Source organism: Mesoplodon mirus (genome assembly GCF_964341445.2).
Source record: "Mesoplodon mirus genome assembly, chromosome: 4".
NCBI classification, from domain to species: Eukaryota; Metazoa; Chordata; class Mammalia; order Artiodactyla; family Ziphiidae; genus Mesoplodon; species Mesoplodon mirus.
In genome coordinates this window covers 175258924-175281229 of record NC_138979.1, presented here as the reverse complement: position 1 = coordinate 175281229, position 22306 = coordinate 175258924, and the positions used below count along the sequence as shown (strand labels likewise).

At 41.7% G+C, this 22306-nt stretch overlaps 1 long non-coding RNA gene across 1 annotated transcript in view; it reads left to right on the top strand.

The window, feature by feature from the left end:
• Nucleotides 1–11686: 11686 nt before the first annotated feature.
• The window catches only part of LOC309802031, a 622798-nt gene continuing 612178 nt past the window's right edge, over nucleotides 11687–22306 (top strand). Inside the window, exons 1-2 of the long non-coding RNA XR_014293706.1 lie at nucleotides 11687–11791; nucleotides 16354–16511. This is a non-coding gene — a long non-coding RNA (uncharacterized lncRNA). The remainder of the gene's footprint in view (nucleotides 11792–16353; nucleotides 16512–22306) is intronic.

Genomic DNA, 22306 nt, shown 5'->3' with positions numbered 1-22306 from the left:
CTTGTGACCTAGGTCATGAATATGCAACACAGCAAGTGTGAGGTCAGTGATAGAGAACAGAGCAAAATAATTTACCATTAATGAGACTGGACCCATGACTTGGGCCTCGTTAGATCTGTGCTTTAATGGACGGAGTTTTAAGTCACAGGCAGCCAACAGTTATACAGACTTAGGGACCAAGTATGTGAATTCAGATTCTAAAATGCCCAACGGGATAAGATCATAGTTTTTGTGCTTTAGGTGTTTACACTAAATTTAAACTTTTTTAAAAAAAACAATGCAGCTGACCTACTGAGCAATGTATTCTCTAAGCCATATTATTTTGGAAATTCCTGAGTCACCATTTTCCCCATTAATCCAAAAGTCAAGTGCAAAAGTAGCTTTAATCAACATCCAAACAATAACCAGCAACTTCTCATTTCTACCACATGTGCTAGAGTGGGGGTCACACCAGAGAGCAGGTCTAAGACATCCATGCAACAATAGGCATTTAGCAGCTTATAGATGATTTAACAACTAGTCATTTGAGGGCTGTGTAGCCACAGTGGTAAGCTGGAATGGCAGGTTTTGGGGTGACTCAGTTTGCTTGAAGGGCAGAGCCAGTGATCAGCACAAACTGGTACTTTCACTGAGGTCTTGATATGCAGAAAACTGGACCATAATGATAAATCAGAGAAACTGATGCTGATTGTGGATTATACCAAAGAATGGGCCTCACCAATTCCAACAGAATTAAGATTTACTTTGGTAACTGTGTGGTTTGGTTTTGAATCATAATGAATAGCTTTTATCCTGCCTTCTGGAGCCATGATGTTCAAAACAGTAGCCACTAGCTACGTGTGGCTATTTAACTCTAAATAATTAAAATTTAAAAATGTAGTTCCTTCGTTTCACTAGCCACAGTCAAGTACCCAGTAGGCCCCTATGGCTAGTGGTTACCATATTTGACAGCATAGAACATTTCCATCATCACAAAAGTTTTATTGGACCGCAGCATTCTAGAGATTTAAAAAAAGGAAGGAGCATCATGTTTGCCTGGATCAAGAATCCTGAGGGTTCCAAATTTTTAGTACCACATCCATTATTCTTCATTCATCCCAATGAGTGTATTCCCTTCTGATACATGCAGCACACAGTCAGCCACCCAAATTAGCTTCATCCTGTCATGTCTCTGCTCAGAAACTTTCAGAGGCTCCCCAATGCCTGCAGAAGATAAAATGCAAAGTCCTTGTGCCTAGCATTCAAAGCCCTTCAACAGTCCGTTGATCTACTTTCAGCATTACTTTTGTTACTCTACAAATATGAATTCTCTGCCTCAGACAAACGGGTTTACTCTCTGACCCCTGAATACTCATTCTGCCCTCCCAACTCACTGCCTTTTCCACGCCATTCTCAGTGCCCAGATGCCTGTCCAGATCCTCACCACCAATCTAAATCCTACCAGTCCTTCATGGCCTCTTTAAATCACACATCTTTCAAAATTTCCCGATGATCATAGCTCTAAATGATACTTCCTCTCTTCCGAATTCCTACACCTCTTACCCATTTCTACTGGATATTATCTTTTCATGTATTTTATCTCCTCAACCAGGTCGTAGCAGAAGCTATCATCTTATACCCTGAGCTCAGCACAGTACCTGATAATACATATTAATAGATTATTTAATTGATTAGTGGTGAGCTCAATTCACTACTGGGCTAGAGAGGATATGAGAAGTGAATTTTCCAAAGTAGAGAGAAAAGGAAAAGGAAGTCTTTTGCTTTAATACTACCACTGGAACTACCACCAGAAATGAGTCTCCCTAGATTTGGTGGCAGATCATACTTCTTCGGGAATAGGCCAGACTATTCCTGCTTTGATCCTGACCTGTACCCTTTTACAGCCCTGAGCAAATATGGACCTGGGCTGATCCTTCCTTCTTCTGCAATGCTTTCCCCACTTTCACATGACTGGATCCATTCCCTGCTTCCTGTATGGAGAAAATACGGCCAAAGGCAAGTTGTAGTTGAACAGAAAAACTGGAACTATCTCTGTCTGAGTCCAGTGAAGATGCTTCTTGAGTCTTATTCATTCTAAGTAGAGACTGCGAGTCATTGGCTAATAAACCAACTCTAGGCATCACAACAAGATGACTGGATCATTTGGTCACTGAAAAGATTTGCCTTCAGGAGAGTTTTTAGGCTGTACAACTGAGCAGCGGTGTGCCCCCTTTCTTCTCACATCCTCCCCTATAAACCAAAACGAAAGAACTTTTGTCTTATTTCAGCGAAAGGCTTGGTTATTTTTATTGTTTTTTGGTTTTTGTTTTTTCGGTACGTGGGCCTCTCACTGCTGTGGCCTCTCCCGTCGCGGAGCACAGGCTCCGGACGCGCAGGCCCTGCGGCCATGGCTCACGGGCCCAGCCGCTCTGCGGCATGTGGGATCCTCCCGGACCGGGACACGAACCCGCGTCCCCCGCATCGGCAGGCAGACTCTCAACCACTGCGCCACCAGGGAAGCCCTATTTTTATTGTTTTGACAAGAAAACAGTTATTTCCCAAGAAGAGGATAATATGGAGACATATTATTTGCCAGGTTAAATGACTATTTCCTTGGCCAGTTAACCACACAGACTCAGCCATCTCATCTGTAAAATGGGTGTAATAACAAAACCTCAAGGGCTTGTGTGAGGGTTACACGCGAGAAAAGAATGTCGAATTCATTTGTAAACAATAAATACCTAGCTAGACAAATACAGGTTGTGGTTGTTTGTAATATCTAAAACATCAATCAGCTAAATATGGGAAAGGTCAGATAGAAGGCAATTCAGAACCAGTCGGGGAATCTGAAGCAGTCTAACAGTTCAGCAGTGGGAAGATCCAAGGTCTCCCATCTTTCCACGCCCCCAACAGGCTGGTGCCCAGGGCAACAAGCCCTCGCAGACTCATTCCCTCCACCATGCCAGTGGAATGCTGCTGAGTCATCACTGTCTTCTAGAGCAGCCGAAGAGATTTGTGACTCAGAGAACTGATTTATAGTTTCACGTTTCACTGCTCTAGCTCTTCTCTGCCACACAAAGTTTCCTAGTTGCACCTGTTTCACACAAAGTTTGAAACCTAGGAAATGACCTCAAAACCGAATAGCAGCAAAATATAGAAGCCATGTTTTAAATGGCCTATTGACATAGTGATTCTAATAGAAGTATTTCTGACTTTCAAATCCTAAAGAAAGGTTGAGAACTGAACAGAGCCGTTCAGGACTTTGTATACACCTGTGGGAACTTTGTATTTTGGGGTACTTTGAGACTAGAGCATGCATTTCAACCTGTGCTTTGTATGGTGATACCACAGGCTGCCACCGAGCCATTTTTACTTTCTAAACTCTGCTGCTTGTAACATTTGCTAGGTAGCCAGCTGGGTCGGGGGTTAGGTGCTGCGAAAGGCATGGAACAAGTTTTTCTTTCTGTGAAAGAGCACCATACTCTGAACAAGTCCATTCATACCTGTTTTAATCAGCTGAAGAAAAGAACCAAATTTTTAGGAACCAGCCTAAAAGTTGCACAGTGAGAAATGAAGATATATTCATGATTATTCTTTATTAGCGTTTTGCAATACCCTAAAAAATACTTTGGAATGTTATGAAAAAATTATAATTGTATAACTACTTACCCTTTCATTTGTTTGTTACTCATCTCAAAAAATTACCTTCTTTGGGACTTCCCTCGTGGTCCAGCCATTAAGACTCCACACTCCCAATGCAGGGGGCCCGGGTTCAATCCCTGGTCAGGGAACTAGATCCCGCATGCCGCAACTAAGAGCCTGCATGCTGCAACTAAAAGATCTTGCATGCCACAGTGAAGATCCCACACGCGGCAGTGACCTGGCGCAGCCAAATACATAAATAAAATTTTTTTTAATTAGCTTCTTTGCACTACATTGTAAATAAACTACACTTCAGTTAAAAAAATTCTTTTTAAAAATTAGCTTCTCTAAGCTCTTTTAGGAATAAGAAAGGGAACCACTGCTAGCCTGAAGAAGACGTAAGTAAAGAAACTATGATAAGGCAACAGGAAAGTGTCAGCAATTTAAACGAAGGTCAAAGATTTTAAACAAGCTGTATAGATAAGGCCTAGCACAGGGAACAATTCAGGACAGCCAATCCCTAAATGGAATCACAAAGTCCAAAGCAAAGTCATCTAGAGATTTTCCACAGTCATTTGGAGGCCTTGTAAATGATAACATTCCTCTGATCCCCTTAATATGATTAATCTTTCATTAAAATGTTTTCAAAGGTCAAAGGAAAGATCACTCTAGTAAGACCCTAAAGGCGGCTCTGTCCTGAACTTGTACTTCTTGGAACTTAGTTTTCTTATCTGAAAAATGGGAAAGGGGACCCAGATGGACTTTCTCTGGTGCCTCCCTGATTTAGAATTTTATGATTCTAAATATTTTGCTTGTGAAATTTGTGAGGAACTTGTGCAGAATTCCCTAGTAACTAGGAGACCCCTGGAGATGTGAATGTAAATAGAGCTAAGGTCATAGGGGGCTTGACTCAAGAGTTACATCTTTTTATAAATGGTAAAAATTCAGATCATTATAGAGTTCCTACTTTGTTGAATGATACTCAGTTAAAATACTTAGAACAGACTAGGCCATGCCTACTCCCACTGACTGATCAATCCTGAACATTTATTTCCAAAAATAGCCAAAAATGATCAAAATCTGGGAAGAGGATAGTATCTCTTTACAAAGACCAGAAAAGCAACAATAAAAGGGGAAAGTGAGCAATTTTGAGTGTCACATTTAAAAAAAAAACATTTTCTTCTAAATATTTATATTCTTCAAAGAACATAATAGAATACATACAAAGGAAAGCTTGGAGATAAGCCCTGCTATATCAAAAGATTAATGTCCCATAATGATGATATTTCCTTAATTTAAAAATAAAAAGTGAAGACAATTCAAATGGAAAAAAATATTGTGGCGTTGAAAAAAGAAACTATACCTTCTACACTGTAGACTCTCCATAAGTATTGGTTGATTGATTTTCTTGGAACTCAAAAGACCCTTTCACATCCAAGTTCTTCTTTCTACCTCTGTCCTAATTATTGTTCATTCATTCCTTCAATAAACTTTTATTGAGCTCATGGAAATGAAATTCACTAAACACTGTGAATAAGAAGATAAATTTGATAGGCCCTGTCCTTGAGGAGTTCACAGTTTAGTGAGCTCATTTTCTGACCACCAAAAGTAGCAGGTTTGGTATGTACTAGGATTGAAGTAAACTCAGAGGAATATTTTGTGGCACACTGATTCACATTAAGATAAACCTGGGATACACTTTACAGTAAACCTAACTTCTTGGTAAATGGGGACTCTCCCTCCAGCATGAAAATAAATGTAAAAGTGACTTTAAAAGCTTAAAGCACTATATGCAGAAGCAGGTAAGCCTAAATATAATGACACAGCTAAGTTATGGTCTAACTTCTTTGCAGCAGAATCAAATATTAGAGCTGAAAGGAAATCTGGAAATCATCTAATTCAATCCTCTCATTCGACAGAACAGAAAACTGAGGTCCAGAGAACAGAGGGGCTTAGCCAAGAATTTCCAATTTGATAGTGGCACATTCAGAGCTCTTATCTCACATTATGATCTGACTTGACACCGAGAAGTCATGGTACATATTTCCTATACCATACACGTTGCAAAAGAAATATGATGTACTGTTTCTTTGAGTAGGTATTTTTATAATGAGTTGCTCATTTGGAAGTTCAGATATTTGCTCATTTGGCAAACATTTTTAGAGATGACTACTAGACGCCTACAGAAAGAAAACCATAGGGCTTCCCTGGTGGCGCAGTGGTTGAGAATCTGCCTGCTAATGCAGGGGACACGGGTTCGAGCCCTGGTCTGGGAGGATCCACATGCCGTGGAGCAACTAGGCCCGTGAGCCACAACTACTGAGCCTGCGCGTCTGGAGCCTGTGCTCCACAACAAGACAGGCCGCGATAGTGAGAGGCCCGTGCACTGCGATGAAGAGGGGCCCCCGCTTGCCACAACTAGAGAAAGCCCTCGCACAGAAACGAAGACCCAACACAGCAAAAATAAATAAATTAATTAATAAACTCTTACCCCCAACATCTTCAAAAAAAAAGAAAACCACAGCTTTTCTCCTTTTTGATCAAGGCTTTGAGTAAAAGTCTAAGAAGCAGCAATAAACAGCAACTGGCAACTATAGCCTTAGATCAGAGAACAGCTTTTACACTGGTACAGAGCAGACACCACTACAAGTTGTAAAACCTCAGGAAAGACCATTAATAGCATAAGCTTGGAAACAGGAATATACACTAGTTCAATCACAAAAATCATTAGATCATCCAAGCCATACTGTGTCAAAATCAGAGAGAGGATAAAATCACATTTCAATGAAATGGCAGTTCTAAGAAATCCAGAGGATTTCATTTTCTTAGCTAGATTCTTACAGTAGTGAGAATAACCAAGTAACATTTCTCCTCTGCTAACTTTCTCTGTAGGACACTGATGGAAAATTATGTTCAGAGACAACTTAGTTCCCTTAATTCCTGTACCTTCCTTCAATTATACAATAAAGCTCCCCAAATGCTTGAGCCATCTCACACTACAGCGTCAGCTCCAGAAAATGAGGTGTTACTAGAGCAGAAAAACTCGGGCTTGGGAGACACAACCTAGATTCTGTTCTGGGCTCTGCTTCTCAGTGGCTGTGTGACCGCAGGAGGGTCCATTGACCCTCCTGGATCTCAGACTGTTTCACTGTACAGTGAGGGATTAGAGGAACCCAGACAGACTATACACTAGGCAGACTATGGTACCAGATCGGGCACGTTTGACAGGTTATTTCACTAAGCCTTCTCCTCTATCTAGGAGAGTCTTTCCTCAGGACACAAGAAGCTCCCCGTCGGTCTACCCAGGAGCTAACCATTGGCTCTCAGGTCACTGCCTGTTAAGTTACCCTTGTCTGTCCTGTAGCCCCCAGGCCGGCTCCTGGCGCGTCCCCCTCAGGCCCCTCCTGCTCGGCCGCGGCGGAAAACCCGAGCCCGCGGGACCACAGGAGGGAAGTGGAAACGGGCCCTTCTGAAACAAAAGTGCCCACAAGGATGCTTGTCGGGCGGCTGGGCCTCCGCTCGTCAACAGGAAGGGTCGTCTCGGAGGCAGATCGAGTCAGGTTTTCGAGATAAGGGGAGGTTTTTCTTATTTCACCAGTGGCAACTGTTTCACACAACGTGCCAGATGAACCGTAACGAGCGCGGCCTCAACAAGCCAGGAGGCAGGGCGAGGGTGGTTTGAGATCACCCCTCGGAGTGCCACGTGCCAGGGCAAAGGAACTCAGTACTGTTCTTAAATCAACTCCTTGCTTCCCGTCCCTGCGAGGGGAAGAGAATAGGCGACTCTCAAGCCTAAGCTTTTCAAGCGCGCGCGGGCAGGCGGGGCGGGGCGCGGGCCGAGGGCACTATATCTCCCGGCGGAGGAGCACACAGCAGCTTTTGCCTTACACGCCCAAAACGCGCGGCTCTGGAGCCGGTTGTTTAGTTGGCGCTGCCGAGGCTGCTTTCCTCGTTCAGTTTGACAAGGATGCTCTGATTGGCCAGCGCGACCCTGCAGTAGTTGGCCGGAAAGAGCCGAGGCGCCTGATTGGCCGCGCCGCACCTGCAATGCGTCAAGCCGCAGTGGGCGTGGATGCCCGTGGCTGGAGGGGCAGCCGGCCGCCTTCGGGAGGGAGCGGCTCCGCCTATGGCCGCCATCTTTACTAGTGGCAGCCGGGAGGTCCCGGACGCAAAGGGGTTTTTCGCGGCGTTCTTTGGCCAGTAGAAAAAGGCTTTGCGACAGAAGTTTTGTGGAGGGGTGTACTTTTCCTTGTTTCCGTTGCGGTTGGTTGTTTCGGTTTTGCTCAGGTGCCAGGGAGGTGGTGGGGGTAGAATTCGAGGGCTCCCGGCTCAGGGCCGAGTGGCCATCCAGGAAGGAGGGAGTCTGACAGGACGTTTAGCCGCCGCTTCCCGAAAACCGCTGGGTCTGCGTTCTGTCGGCGAGCGCGGGGAGTGTGATTTGACTCCTCTCCATTTCTAGAAGCAAAAGGGAGATTTGCTTCCTGGGCATCTTGCTCGGGCTGGAAAGCAGTTCTGGAAAGCTCTCCCGAATACGTCATGGTTCTTGCTCATGCTGTGCGCCTGCAGGGAATGCGTTTTTTGTGTTTTAGAGCTGTAAATCCAGTAGCCGTCTTGGAAACTGTTTACCGGCTCCAGGGACAGTGGCCTGCAGGAGCAAAACGGAGCTTGCCTGACAGAAATGCTACGAGACGTTGGCTGAAAATTATTTTGATCTTATCAGTTTAGTTGCCTTTTTAGGCAACTATTGTGTGTGTGTGTGTGTGTGTGTGCGCGCGCGCGCATCCGGCTATCATTCGTCTCTGATATCCACACCCGCAAAAAAGGAAAAACCTCTTCTTATCTTTTACTGCAGCAGAAGGGGTCGTTGTTCAGGACTCTCTTCAGTGGATATGGGTGAAAAGAAAGACTATGTTCCCTGGGTGAATTAGAGCTGGAGAAACGGGAAAAGGCCACGGTTGTCTTGGTTTAGCGGGAGTGATGCCTCTGTTGGTTTTGTTTGAGCTGCATAGGTGCAAATTCGGTGCAGTGTGGGTATCCAAAGGTGAATTCTGGAGCTGCCTTGGTGTGGGTGTTGCCATGGCTACAGGGGGAGAGAGTTGGTGAGTTAAGGGGGCCAATAAACCCAGCAAGGCCGGGCCTCTCCCTTGAATGAAACCGTAGTATTAACTCTCCAAGTTTATGTATCCTGGCTTTCACCATTCCCATCCCAGTCCAAGATTCCTGGACTGATCATTACAGGCACACGAGGGTCTGTATTGATTCCTCTATTGACTAATACAGGCGCAGTCACTGCCTTGTATGGGTTTTCTAGTTAGAGGCTGCATACGGGAGCATAATTTTGGAACCATTTGCCGTACAATTTGATGTGTACGTTATTGCTACTCTTACCTCATCATACCGAATTTGAACATTTAATCATTGGCTTTTTATGCCTTTTCCCATACAAACCACCACTTTACCTTAGCGTGCTTTCTGCCTAAAACTTACACTCCATTTTACTGTGTATCAGTATAATACCAGAGCACTGAGTTCACGGACCTTGCAAAAGAGAGACGACTCCAGCTTTGCATGATCGCCCTATAGCAAGAAGCACTCGTGCCTTTGTGGAACACGCAGTAATCCCGTGTTCTTTGGCAGCTGCAGTGCTGGGAGTCCGCCACTTGGCTTGCTGTGTGAGGGGAGCGAAGGACTACATCTTCCAGAGTCTCGGTTTCTTCTGTAGTATGAAGAGAATCAAGTCTGTTGCCCCGTCCTTGTGACGACTGCACGAGATGGGAATGTGCCAGCACTATGTAAATTGTAGAACTATTGACATAATGATATTCAGTGACTGAAGCATTTATTGAGTGCCAATAGCTGTCTGACATGGTGAGAGGAAGCTTTTCCTTCACTATTTTCTGCTTTGTGGGGTGAACAGACTGACAAACTCAGATCTAAAATAAACCTTAAATGGCATGGTTTTTTTTCTTAATTGAAGGCATAGTATTACTGTAACCTTATTAGCATGCAGGCCAGATTTGAGGGCCCTTAGGGTGACTAGCACATCAGTTTGCCTTGGTCTTGCCTGGTTTTAGCATCAAAGGCCCATGTCCTAGAAAGCCTCTCTGTCCCAGGCAAACCAGGACATTTGGTCACCCTTGGATTGTTTTCATTCCCACAAAATGGGAGGGTGAACAGAATAGGAAATGAAGATTCCTACTATATAGAGGCGATTACGTTTCCCTGCAGCTGGAGGCTACTGGGCTCAAGAAGAGGGATGTCCTTGTGTAAGGTAAGTGTGGGCTGACGCCTGAAACTCAGCATGTCCAAATTCAAACATAATTTTATCCATCTTTATTGTTCTTCCTTCTCTCAGTCCCCACACAGGCCTGCCTGCCTGCCTGCCTTCCTTCCTTCCTTCCTTCTTTCCTCTCTTCCTCTGTTTTCTTTCTTTTCTATCTTTCTGTTTCGGAATTTTCTTTATCTTTATCTCTGGTAAAGGCTCTCCTAAAGATTTCGTCACTTTGGAGTGCAGAAATTCTTTTTTATGCCATGGATCCCTTTGTCAGTCTGATGAAGCCTAATGCTGCTATGGTTCATTGCTGTATTCATAATTGAAGGCAGGCTACATTTCACTTAGAGGTTAGTGAAAAGAGATGTTCTACTTTTCCATCCAAGTTCATGGACCTGAATTGTCTCCATGTAGGCCAGGTTCAGAACCCCACTCCTTCTCCATTGCCCCATTGTAGTTCTCTTTCCACCCTGTCCTCTTTTATACTCTTTCACCTTTACATTCTTTTCTCTTTTTTTAAATAAATTCATTTATTTATTTTTGGCTTTGTTGGGTCTTCGTTGCTGCGTGCAGGCTTTCTCTAGTTGCAGCGAGCGGGGGCTACTCTTCGTCGTGGTGTGCGGGCTTCTCATTGCAGTGGCTTCTCTTTGCTGCAGAGCACGGGCTCTAGGCACGCGGGCTTCAGTAGCTGTGGCGTGCGGGCTCTAGAGCGCAGGCTCAGTAGTTGTGACGGGTGGGCTTAGTTGTTCCACGGCATGTGGGATCTTCCTGGACCAGGGCTCGAACCCGTGTCCCCTGCAATGGCAGGCGGATTCTTAACCACTGCACCAGCAGGGAAGTCCCACCTTTACATTCTTGCCATTATATGTCACCACCATAGTCCAAGACACTGTGGCTGTTTTCCTAACTATTGCAATAATTGTTCTCCCACCCCTAGTTCCATCTTACGCCTAGCTGATGGAGTAGTTTTTCTAAAGCACATATATGACTATATAATTTCCCTCCTCAACCTCCCATGGCTTCCTATGGCCTCTAGCCTTAAGTGCAGTTTCCTCAGGAATTCCTTCAGGGCCCTCCATAATCTGATCTTTCAGTCCTAATAATCTACTACCCGTTGCAACTCCTAAATTTTGGCCGTATGAACTGTTCTTTAATCTTTGTGCTTTTTCCCCTCCATCTTACATTCACGTTGCTCTCTGGGCCTCGATTTCTGATTTCCATCATCTCTGCCTAGCAGAGTTCTAACATCCTTAAAGACTTACTTCAAATGCGAAGTTAGCTAAGATAACCTCTTCCTCCACTGGACTCCCTCCGTGCTTTATTTTACCCTCTTCTGTTCTTACTGTCTACTTTATTATGAGTATTTGATTACTCATTCCATAAGTGTTTTTCAGGTATCTGTTGTGAGTGTGGCCCTGTACTAGGGGCCATGCGGATATAAAATAAAACTGATTCGAACCTTGGTTTTTAAAGGACTTGTATTTTGGGTTGGGAGGTAATGTGAACCTAAGTAACATTTTTTTTCAAGGTAAAAGAAAACAAGTATTTCAGGCATCCAGAGGGAGAACTCACTTTGCTAGAGGGATGAGAGAAAGCTTTGTGGAGGAGGTGGCATCCAGGTTAGCTTGGAGGATCAGCGACTTATATGGATGTACGTAGGTAAGGCATTCAACACAGAGGGAATACCAGGAACAAAGCTACCAAGCTGAAGAGAGAAGGGTATGTTAGGGAAGGGGAAGAAGTTTCGTCTGTTATTAAGGGGCCTCTTGGGAGACAGGCTGGTGGCAGGTCGGTTAAGGCTAGATAGAGAATGGCCACACATTCCAGGCCAGAAGATAAGATGATGCCATCGCATGGAATCCATTGAAGAGTTTTGACAAGAGACTGACAGAATCAGAGGTGGGTTCAGAATAATTATGTGGCAGCAAAGTGGGAGGTGAATTTTACAGTGATACTGTAGACAGGGAGACTAATGAAAGCAGTAAGAATATTGGCGTATACTTATCGAGCCCTTACAAAATGCCATGCAATATCCTTCCTTGCGATATCTCATTTATAGCTCACGAAAACCTTATTATTCACTCCTTTTCACAATATATAAGGAAATTTAGGTTAGAGAGGAATAACTAACCTCTAAGTTACAAGAGGTTAGTTATAATAACTAAGTTATAAGAATAACTTACCCAACTTCACCCATGGTGACAGAGTTGGAAGTGGAACCCATTTACTGTATGCAGTAGTTGGTCCATGAATTACCCTTAATCTGAAAGTGTTAGCAGTGGAATTAGAGGAGAAGATCCAAGAAATGATATATATTTTTAAATTGTCCTTATTATGTTTTGGCCGCGTCAGGTCTTAGCTGTGGCATGCGGGATCTTTTGTTGCAGTGTGGGTTTTCTCTCTCTAGTTGTGGCACGCGGGCTCCAGGGCACGTGGGCTCTGTACTTTGCGGCACGCGGGCTCTCTTGTTGAGGCGTGCGAGCTCAGTAGTTGTGGTGTGCGGGCTTAGTTGCCCTGCAGCATGTGGGATCTTAGTTCCCCGACCAGGGATCGAACCCGTGTCTCCTGCACTGGAAGGTGGATTCTTCACCACTGGACCACCAGGGAAGTCCCCGATACTTCTTAAATTATAGTATTTTATGTACTTTAAGTTTGAAGTGAAGAATGAAAAAGCAACAAATATCACTGTGGTTGGGCTGAATTCCTGAACTGTCTTCTCCAATGTTGGTTTCATCATGTATCTCCTACATATTTTTCTATATGAAGGAAATAAGACCAGTAAGCAAAATGTGTTGCTACAGTTTTGCCTCACTTTACGAAAACTCATGATATCAAAATGGGGAAAGGATATAGATGCTAGTTGGGCTTGGCTTTCTACTTGGACTCCTCAGAAACCTCATAGAGGAAAAGTGCCAACAGCAGTGGCCTGGAGGTGTACCAAGTTATGCTTCCAAATCTTCCTGTTGATTGGGCATGTTTCTGAGTGTGAACTAGAATTTTTCAGTGCATTTGCCTTTGGGTGAAAGACCTTGGGTAGTACCTGCTTAAAGATATTTAATGGTTTCAGAGCACTGGAGGAGTGATTTTCCTACGCTCTGGTCAAGTCAGCATGACCCTGGCCCCCCACCGTGCCCCTCAAAAAAATACACTAGCAATAAGGAGGAAGAGCGTCAAGAACAATTGCCCTTCAAGAACCACTGGATTGGGCTTCCCTGGTGGCGCAGTGGTTGAGAGTCCACCTGCCGATGCAGGGGACATGGGTTCGTGCCCCGGTCCAGGAAGATCCTACATGCCGTGGAGCGGCTAGGCCCGTGAGCCATGGCTGCTGAGCCTGCGCGTCCGGAGCCTGTGCTCCGCAACGGGAGAGGCCACAACAGTGAGAGGCCCGTGTACCGCAAAAAAAAAAAAAAAAAAAAAAAAAAAAGAACCACTGGATTATTTTGTGTTTCCCTTGGTACTGTCTTCCCAGTCACCAAAGACCATAAAAAGAGGAGTATTTATTCCAATCCCTTCTATTTCACCTCTCCCTACCCTTTATACTTCTGGTCTTTTCCTGATTATAGATGGCAAAATTAAAGGCTGTATATGTCAAAGATCCTTCAAACCTAGGAAAGGCTTTTCATCGTCAGTAGTTCTAGTATACATTTTATAATACACGGACTACCTTTTCCTTTTTGCTAATGTTCTTACATCGTTTTGTGTGTTTTTATCATTCTAATTAGATCATAAGTTCCTTAAAAACAGAAGTTACCTTAAAAAAAAATTCCCACCACCTGCACCATTGTCCTGCATATAGTAAGCACTCAGTCTTGATTTGTCATTTTTCTCCTCTTTTTTTCTGATTTTTCTAGTCAACACTTATCTCTGATGACAGCATTGAAAAGTTTAATGATACTCTAGAAAAAGGATATTCATTCAAGATTCATTCAACAATGTTTATTAAATTCATTCTGTATGTCAGATACCCTTGAATGTGAGTGCTTATTACCCTCTCCTGGGGTCATGGTTATTAGTGGGTTTTGGGTCATCAACACCTTTGGGTGTCTAATAAAAGCCATAGAAACCTCCCAGAAAAGCATACACAAAATAATTCTGAAACTCTTGTCATAGAGTCTAGACTTTCAGACTCGATCAAAACCAAAACATTTAAAATCTAAAAATCCTCTTCAGTGGGATGTGTTTAGGCCTTACCACTGTATGATCACATATGATCTATCTATGTAGATAACTATATACATAGGCGTTCATATGTAGTTTAGTTGATCAACCGTATACGTAGCACTAAGGGAACTATTTCAATACTCGAACTGATTGTTGTTTTTAATCATAAGACTTTAATGCAAAAAATGGCCATCTTTTTGCTACCGGAATTTGGGAGGCAAAATACATTATAGCATTGTGGGTTTTTTTTGCGGTACGCGGGCCTCTCACTGTCGTGGCCTCTCCCGTTGAGGAGCACAGGCTCCGGACGCGCAGGCTCAGCGGCCATGGCTTACGGGCCCAGTCGCTCCCCGGCATGTGGGATCTTCCTGGACCGGGGCACGAACCCGTGTCCCCTGCATCGGCAGGCGGACTCTCAACCACTGCGCCACCAGGGAAGCCCCTATAGCGTTGTTTTTTTCATTAAGATAAGAGTTGTAATTCGTCACTTATGCAAGCATTTTTCAAATTATAATATGCCATATTGGTAAATCTAGTCTTTTAAGTTTTTAAGTTCTGATCTCTCTTTTGTTTTAAAGTCTGTACAACCTGAAATATATACAATTAAAGTCAGCTAAGACCTGGAGTACGTAAATAAGATTTTTCACAGAACATTTTCCTGTGAGATTTAGTACAATTGATGTTTTGATCAAAGTTTGTTTATTATCTTGAAAAAGTATTTTCATTGAAGAGAATGAGTAGTGATTGCCTGAGTTATTTTCAGAACAGGTTACCAATGGGTTTTTTGGTATTACTTTCCTTGTGCTGCTCTTCCTAATTAACATCAGTTTTGCTAAATTTTATTGCAGAAAGACTGATAAAGAGAAACCCTGTCATCTGGAACCTGAGATTTATGCATTTGTGTAAAACTTGCATGTTTAAAAGGTGCAGAGAGGGAACACAAGCTGTCATTTGAGAATGCTTCTCTGTGTGAATAATTAATGATGGTATAACTGGATACCAAACAAAATTTACAAGTGTCTACAACTCTTTGCCTCTACCTGGAAACTTGTTGCGATGATTATTATTTCAGGAAGACAAGGTTGCTGAGATTTTCCAAAAGGATGCAATTCCAAGTGGCCTTTAGGAATCCAGTATGACAGATTTCCTTGTTGCTGGATGAAGTCTATTTTAAATGGTAAAATGATCTGATTACAACATAAAGAATCTTCTACCCATAAAAAAGATCTATAGGTGGTGCAAGCAGCATCAATATCATCAGTGAACATTATTGAGGTTCTTACCTGGGCAAGGCACTCTGGGAGTACTGAGCTTGCAAAGAATTACACATAGCTCTGCCCTTTACATTCTCACAACTAAACTATAACCCACATGCAGGCAGGGACCATGGTTTTATTTAGTTACACTTACGTTTGCTTATACCCTCAATACTTACAACCAAGTCTGGCATATAATAGTTGCTAAATAAATGTATGTTGAACATCGGAATCAATAACTATTAAAATAGTTGGAGAGGAAAAAAGTTAAATGAAAGAAGAAAAGCTTCTATTTTGTAATGTAGCTTTTAAAAGGGAAAAAATACTACATATGTTCTTTTAAAACACCTTTATGATGTGATATTTGATACATATAAAATAATATATATAGTAAATGTGAATTATTAAGCATATTAAAATAAGCCCCAGTGAATTCACCACCTATTCAAATAATTAGAAAATTACCAATACTGTGGAAAATAACTTGTGTACTTCCCAATGTCATCTTCCTGCCTCTCCCTCAGCCCAAACTGCATTCTCAATTCAGGGGTATTTTAACTTCGAGATGGATAAATCAGAAACAAGGATTTACAGAAGACAAATCTATGTGATCCTTTATTAAGAATTAATACATTTAGTAACTGATTGAAAAATACATTTGTTAATAATCATATGGAAGATCATTTATTACAGGCTCTTTGAATACCATAAAAAAGTAGTAAGGGTTACTTCTGTGTGCTAAATCCTGGGGACCTCAGAACAGCCTACCTATGCACTCAGAGAAGGCATATATTAGAGTTCACTTTTTTGTTTTGTTTTGCCTTTCCTTCCCTCTTATGGTGTAAAGTAAATTTTGAAATGTCATTTTTGGGGGGAAATTTACTTTAAATTGCTTTTCTATTTGTCATGTATGTTTTCTATTTCATAGTCTCAAAACTGTCTTTAATCACTTGGGGTATGTTTGTTTTGTTTGGTTTGGTTTGGTTTGGTTTTGGTTTTTTGCGGTACGCGGGCCTCTCACTGTTGTGGCCTCTCCCGTTGCAGAGCACAGGTTCCGGACGCGCAGGCTCAGCGGCCATGGCTCACGGGCCCAGCCACTCCGCGGCTTGTGGGATCTTCCCTCACCGGGGAACAAACCCGTGTCCCCTACATCGGCAGGCGGACTCTCAACCACTGCGCCACCAGGGAAGCCCTTGGGGTATGTTTTTACATCGATTCTTAGTGAAACTCTTCCTGTGAGTTGTCTGTGAAGAGATTTTAAGTTATAACACTGGTAAAGATTTACTAAAGCAGAACATAAAAGTAAAGAAGCAAGCCACAAACAGAATGGCATTATAGAAACATTTATCTTATCAAATAAGAATCCTTACACCAATGTTTACTAGGAGCATCCTTTTCTACAGTACATAGTATAGTGTATTATGTCTAGTATCCTAAACTCAAATTCCAGAGAAATATAGTATTGTAAATGAATAGGGTTTCTTTCCAGAACAATTTTCCCTTTTCATTAATCTTTCTACATCTGGTTTCCATTGTAGTTCTATATGCAGCCATCAGACAATTGTCTTTCTGATTTCTTTCTTTTAATTTTTTAAAATTTATTTATTTATTTATTTTTGGGTGAGTTGGGTCTTCGTTGCTGTCCGCGGGCTTTCTCTATTTGCGGCGAGCGGGGGCTATGCTTTGTCACAGTGCGTGGGCTTCTCATTGCAGTGGCTTCTCTTGTGGAGCACAGACTCTAGGCGCACAGGCTTCAGTAGTTGCGGCTCACAGGCTCAGTCGTTGTGGTGCACAGGCTTCGTTGCTCCGCGGCATGTGGGATCTTCCCGGACCAGGGCTTGAACCCGTGTCTCCTGCATTGGCAGGCGGATTCTTAACCACTGCGCCACCAGGGAAGTCCCTCTTTTAATTTTTTATTTGACATAATTTCAGACTTACAGAAAAGTTCCAAGAATTGTACAAAGAATCCCCATGTACCCTTTATTTCCCAAATGGTAACATTTACATACATGTTCTCTTGTGCTCTCTCTTTCTTGTGGCAGGCATGATAGCCCTTTGTCCCTAAACATTTCAGTGTCTAATTCTAGAAATAAGGTCATTCTATTACATATTACATAACTATAGTACAATTATCAAAATCAGGAAAAGGACATAATAACATTGTCCAATATTGTCCAATCTACAGTCTTCATTCAAAATTGTAAATTGTCCCACTGCTGTTCTTTATAGCAAAGTAAAATCCCAGATCATGCATTGCATTCAAGTGTCATGTCTCTAGTGTCACGTAATCTGGAATCCTTCCTCAGTCTGTCTGTGTTTTTCACAACATGGACTAATTTACAGATTTCTAACCAATGAATACGCTGAGAATTTTTAAGGAAGTAAGTATATTTCAAGTAACCGAATTAATCACTGTCAGGATATATAGAAAAAAGGTTTAGGCACTAATTATTTTATGTTACATTCATTAAAAAATTATGCCAAAGAGATGGTAGAGCAAAAGATGAGAAAAAGCAATTTAAAATTCTAGACTTTTCCCCCCCTTCCTAATCCAATTCACTCTTTTTTACAGATGAGAAAATAGAAAGCAGACCAAGACAGATTAGGTAATTGGTCAAAAGTCCTCTAGCTCACCTTCTTGGATCTCTGTACTTTTCTCTATAGCATATAATGCTTAATGGAAAAAAGTCAATATAAAACTCTAAAAGTAGTACATTGGTTTATTTTTATTAATTCCGTCTACTGTGTTTGGTTTGCCCATAAGAATTCTGCCAACCAGTTGTCTCTGTTACATATGTATCCCAGACGATAGTTGTGTAATAGTTGATATTTGATTTCTATTATAATGTTTATAATATAATGTTTTGTCACATAGAAGTTAAATTTATCTTAGGACCATTTACATAGTATTTAGGCAGTAGTGTGATAATTTGTCTAGGATACAAGTGTAACATGACCTTATGTACTTCACAGAAGACAGGGTGGGCTCCAGGCTATGCTCTGAAGGAAAGGAACCTTTTAACCAGGTTCAGTCACCCTTGGTATGTGAGGGGGGTTGGTTCCAGGATCCCTGAGGATGCCAAAATCTGCAGATGCTCAAGTCCCTTATACAAAATGGCATGATATTTGCATATAACCTATGCATATCCTCCAATATACTTAAAATCATCTTTAGATTACTTATAGTACCTAATACAATGTAGATACTGTGTAACTAGTTGCTAGTGCACAGCAAATTCAAGTTTTGCTTTTTTTGAACTTTCTGGAATTTTTTTTTCCGAATATTTTCAATCTACAGTTGGTTGAACCCACCAATACAGCACCTGAGGCTACTGAGGGCCAACTGTACAGCTGTAAGCTTTTCACCAGAGTATCCCTGACAGGATAGGGGACAGAAGAGATTTATTGCTGCGAGCCTGAGCTAGTCTACCCAATGCTACACATTTTTTTGAAACTTCATGTATTTCATGTTTAAAATTTATACATATTTTATTTCTTTCAATTAAGAAGATGTTGCACCTCCAAAACCTGTCTAAGAGATAGGACTTACTACTCCTGTAGCTTCAAAAACCACTCCATATCACCACACCCCAGTTTGAGAAACACACGAACAAATTTATGAAGAGAGTTGTGGAATTCCATGCCTGGGGTCCAGGCAGAACAGAGTAGTAACTCATGAGAGACACTTTGACAAGTAAAAGGCAGTCTGTGGAGAAGTGCAGAAGTGGGGTTTGAGAGCAGTGAGATAGGGCAGAGCAGTTACGTGGCCTTTGATGCCACCGTGAGGAGCTGAAGAAATATAGTGAGTGATAGGATTAATGCCAATTGGGGTGAAGAAAACCAGGATTCTGGGTCTCTCTCTGCTATTCCCTATGCCCTGTGACATTGGGCAATCTGGATTCTGGTTTCCTTATATGGAGAAAGGCAAGACTAAAATAGGTGATCGTGAGTTTTCTTCTGGCTGTAGTATTTTGTGATTCATTATGAACTAATGGAATGCATTAGCTTGTTAATAGTTTCCATGCTTCATAATTTCCAAATTTAATCTGATAGATGCCCTTAATATTATTACTAGCCACACACTGCTGATAATATGCAATATTTATTTCAAGGCAACCAGTATACTTACACTTTTAAGAATATCACTATGAAATCTAGGCCTGCCATCTTATGGATCCTAAATGGTACTACCAAAATACAGGGTAGTGTATCTGTTGGTGTCAGATGATTTCTGAACAGATCAAGAGAATACCTACTTACGTATATGTAGCTTACTTCCAAAGGAGTTTATACAGTCTTTTGAAATTTATTTTCTTTGATAATTCTTAATTTAACTTCCTAAGAAAGAATCCAAGTAAATCTAAGTATCCCCTACATCCAATTTTAGTTGTTTATTGATCCCAATAATTATTTTCTAGACAACATTTCATTTTCTAAATGGCTATAGGTAGTTCCTTTGCTTTTGAAATTGTTTGGAACAAGAGAATGGTCCTTTGAAGTGATTGTGGGGAAGTGTTTGCATGCGGATTGTATGAAAGCTGTGATCAGCTACTCATCCGTGGTTGTGAAGTGTAACAGTCTTCCTTTTTTCTTTTTATATAGCTATAAATGATTAGAGTTGATGGTTTCACACTGCAGCTAGGATGAGTGTTTGCGGAATTCACTCCTTCCATCTCCTGCTGATGGACCTTAGCATTTATCTTCTGTCGTGTAAAGGATCCAAAACACAGACCTTTCATCCACAGAGAACATGGGAGAGGTAGTAGGAAACATTTTCCAGCTCTTTCAAAACTGGAACTTTAAAATATTGCAAATAAATAAACCAAGGAAAAAGGACTCTGCTTCCTCAGTGCATTATGGAATTTGTCTCTAATTAAACTTTGTTTTGTCCCAAACAGATCCAGATAAAATTGTTAGGCCTCTCTTCCCACTAACATAATTTGAGACACTGAAAATAGTCTAAGGATTGCTTTTGAAGTCCATTCTGAAATTTTATCTGGGGCACAAGTGGTAACTCTTCTGTTTAAGGTGGCTGATGAAGCTTTTTAAACCACACTCTATTTCCCCCTGGTTTTCAATTTATTTTCATTATGCTTCAGTATTTGTGGAGGTTTTAATCCCTTTCAAGTTGAAACGTGATTATTATAGTATAGAAGGCAGCATTTGGACATGGCTGACAGTACCAGCAATTGCTATAACGAATTTTCATCGGTTTGAGTCCTTACAACTGAATCAAACAGCAGTAGCGGGCTTCCCTGGTGGCGCAGTGGTTGAGAGTCAGCCTGCCGATGCAGGGGACGCGGGTTCGTGCCCCGGTCCGGGAGGATCCCACGTGCGGCTGGGCCCGTGCGCCATGGCCGCTGGGCTTGCGCGTCCGGAGCCTGTGCTCCGCAGCGGGAGAGGCCACGACAGTGAGAGGCCCGCGTACCGCAAAAAAAAAAAAAAAAAAAAAAACCAGCAGCAGCCCCTATCAGTTATAGAGAGCAGTAGGGGTGATGTAGCGCAGCCATTTCAGTTTCTCGGGGCTCCTCTCTGTTTTGCTGAATAGAGATGTTGGCTGAGATCACCTTCTTCCTGCTTCCTCTTGGAAGGTACATGCTTTTGCTAATCATCTCATGATTTAATGATCAGATCTCCTTTCTTTAGAATTTTCTCTCTTGTTCTGACTAAGTCCTATTAATGACTTCCAGGAAACAGTGTAAATTGTTATTTCCACATTGAGCCCAATCCGAAGCCTGTGACGTCTGTATTTTTCTGTTTATTTTGGTTATATATTTTGAGATTTTTATGAACATTTAAAATGTTTTAAAGTTCTGCTCAAAGTTAGAAGTTTTCTTTTTAGTCTGACTCTAATGGTTTATTTAAAACATATTTGAGAGGGCTTCCCTGGTGGCGCAGTGGTTGAGAGTCCACCTGCCGATGCAGGGGACACGGGTTCGTGCCCCAGTCCGGGAAGATCCCACATGCCGCGGAGCGGCTGGGCCCGTGAGCCATGGCCGCTGAGCCTGCGCGTCCGGAGCCTGTGCTCCGCAACGGGAGAGGCCACAACAGTGAGAGGCCCACGTACCGCAAAAAAAAATAAAATTAAATAAATAAATAAATAAAGTAAAACATATTTGAGAAAGCTTTTGGTTTTTACTTCCAGTTGCTCAATTTATGTTTCAGAATTTCTAAATCGTCTATATTTGCTTTTACTCTTAAAATATACTGTCATTATAAAATTAAATGACTATACCACGTGCAAACAATATATTTTACAGAAATGAAATTGTTCACAGAAAGAGTCACTGTAGGAAAGATACCTCACAAATGAGTGTTTTGTGAAGTTCAAGTTTCACTAAAAAAGGTAAAGATTGAAAACACTCTAATGCTTAAAGCTGGTTTTGGGGAAAGAATGCAAATGTGTAATGTACATGTTGAAACTTGTGTTAAATTTCAAAATTTAGCTTAATTTTACTCCTGCCACAGGAATATTCCAGAGGTCATAAGTCCAAAAATAAAATCATTGCCAATTTTGTGCCTTTCACTTAAATATTCAATTAAGTAATTTTTTAGGCAATTACTTTTGGAAGAATAAGGTACCAGCGTAAAATTTAAATGGAGCCAACTGGTTTTATAGAGTTCAATGTAATAAGATATATATAAAAAAAAGCTTAAGTAGAATTGCTTAGTAATGGAATAATTTGGCTAGAAAAGAAGTAAAATAGAGCATTGTTCCTATGAAAACTCAAGCATAAGTTGAGGTCACTGTTGAAATTTTGTAGAATATATTTTTTCACTGGAGGGAGGTTGGATCAGATATACTCAGAGATCCCTTTTAACTCTAAAAGTCTAAGATTTCAGTAAACTTTAGACTAATCCTTTATATAACTAACGTTAACAATTTCAGAGAGTATGAATGAGAGGCATTTTGGGGAGTGTTTAATCATTATTCTGGAAATATATCCTGAGTTGGGGCAATGAAGAAAAATCTGTTTCCCTTTTTGAAGGCATGTTG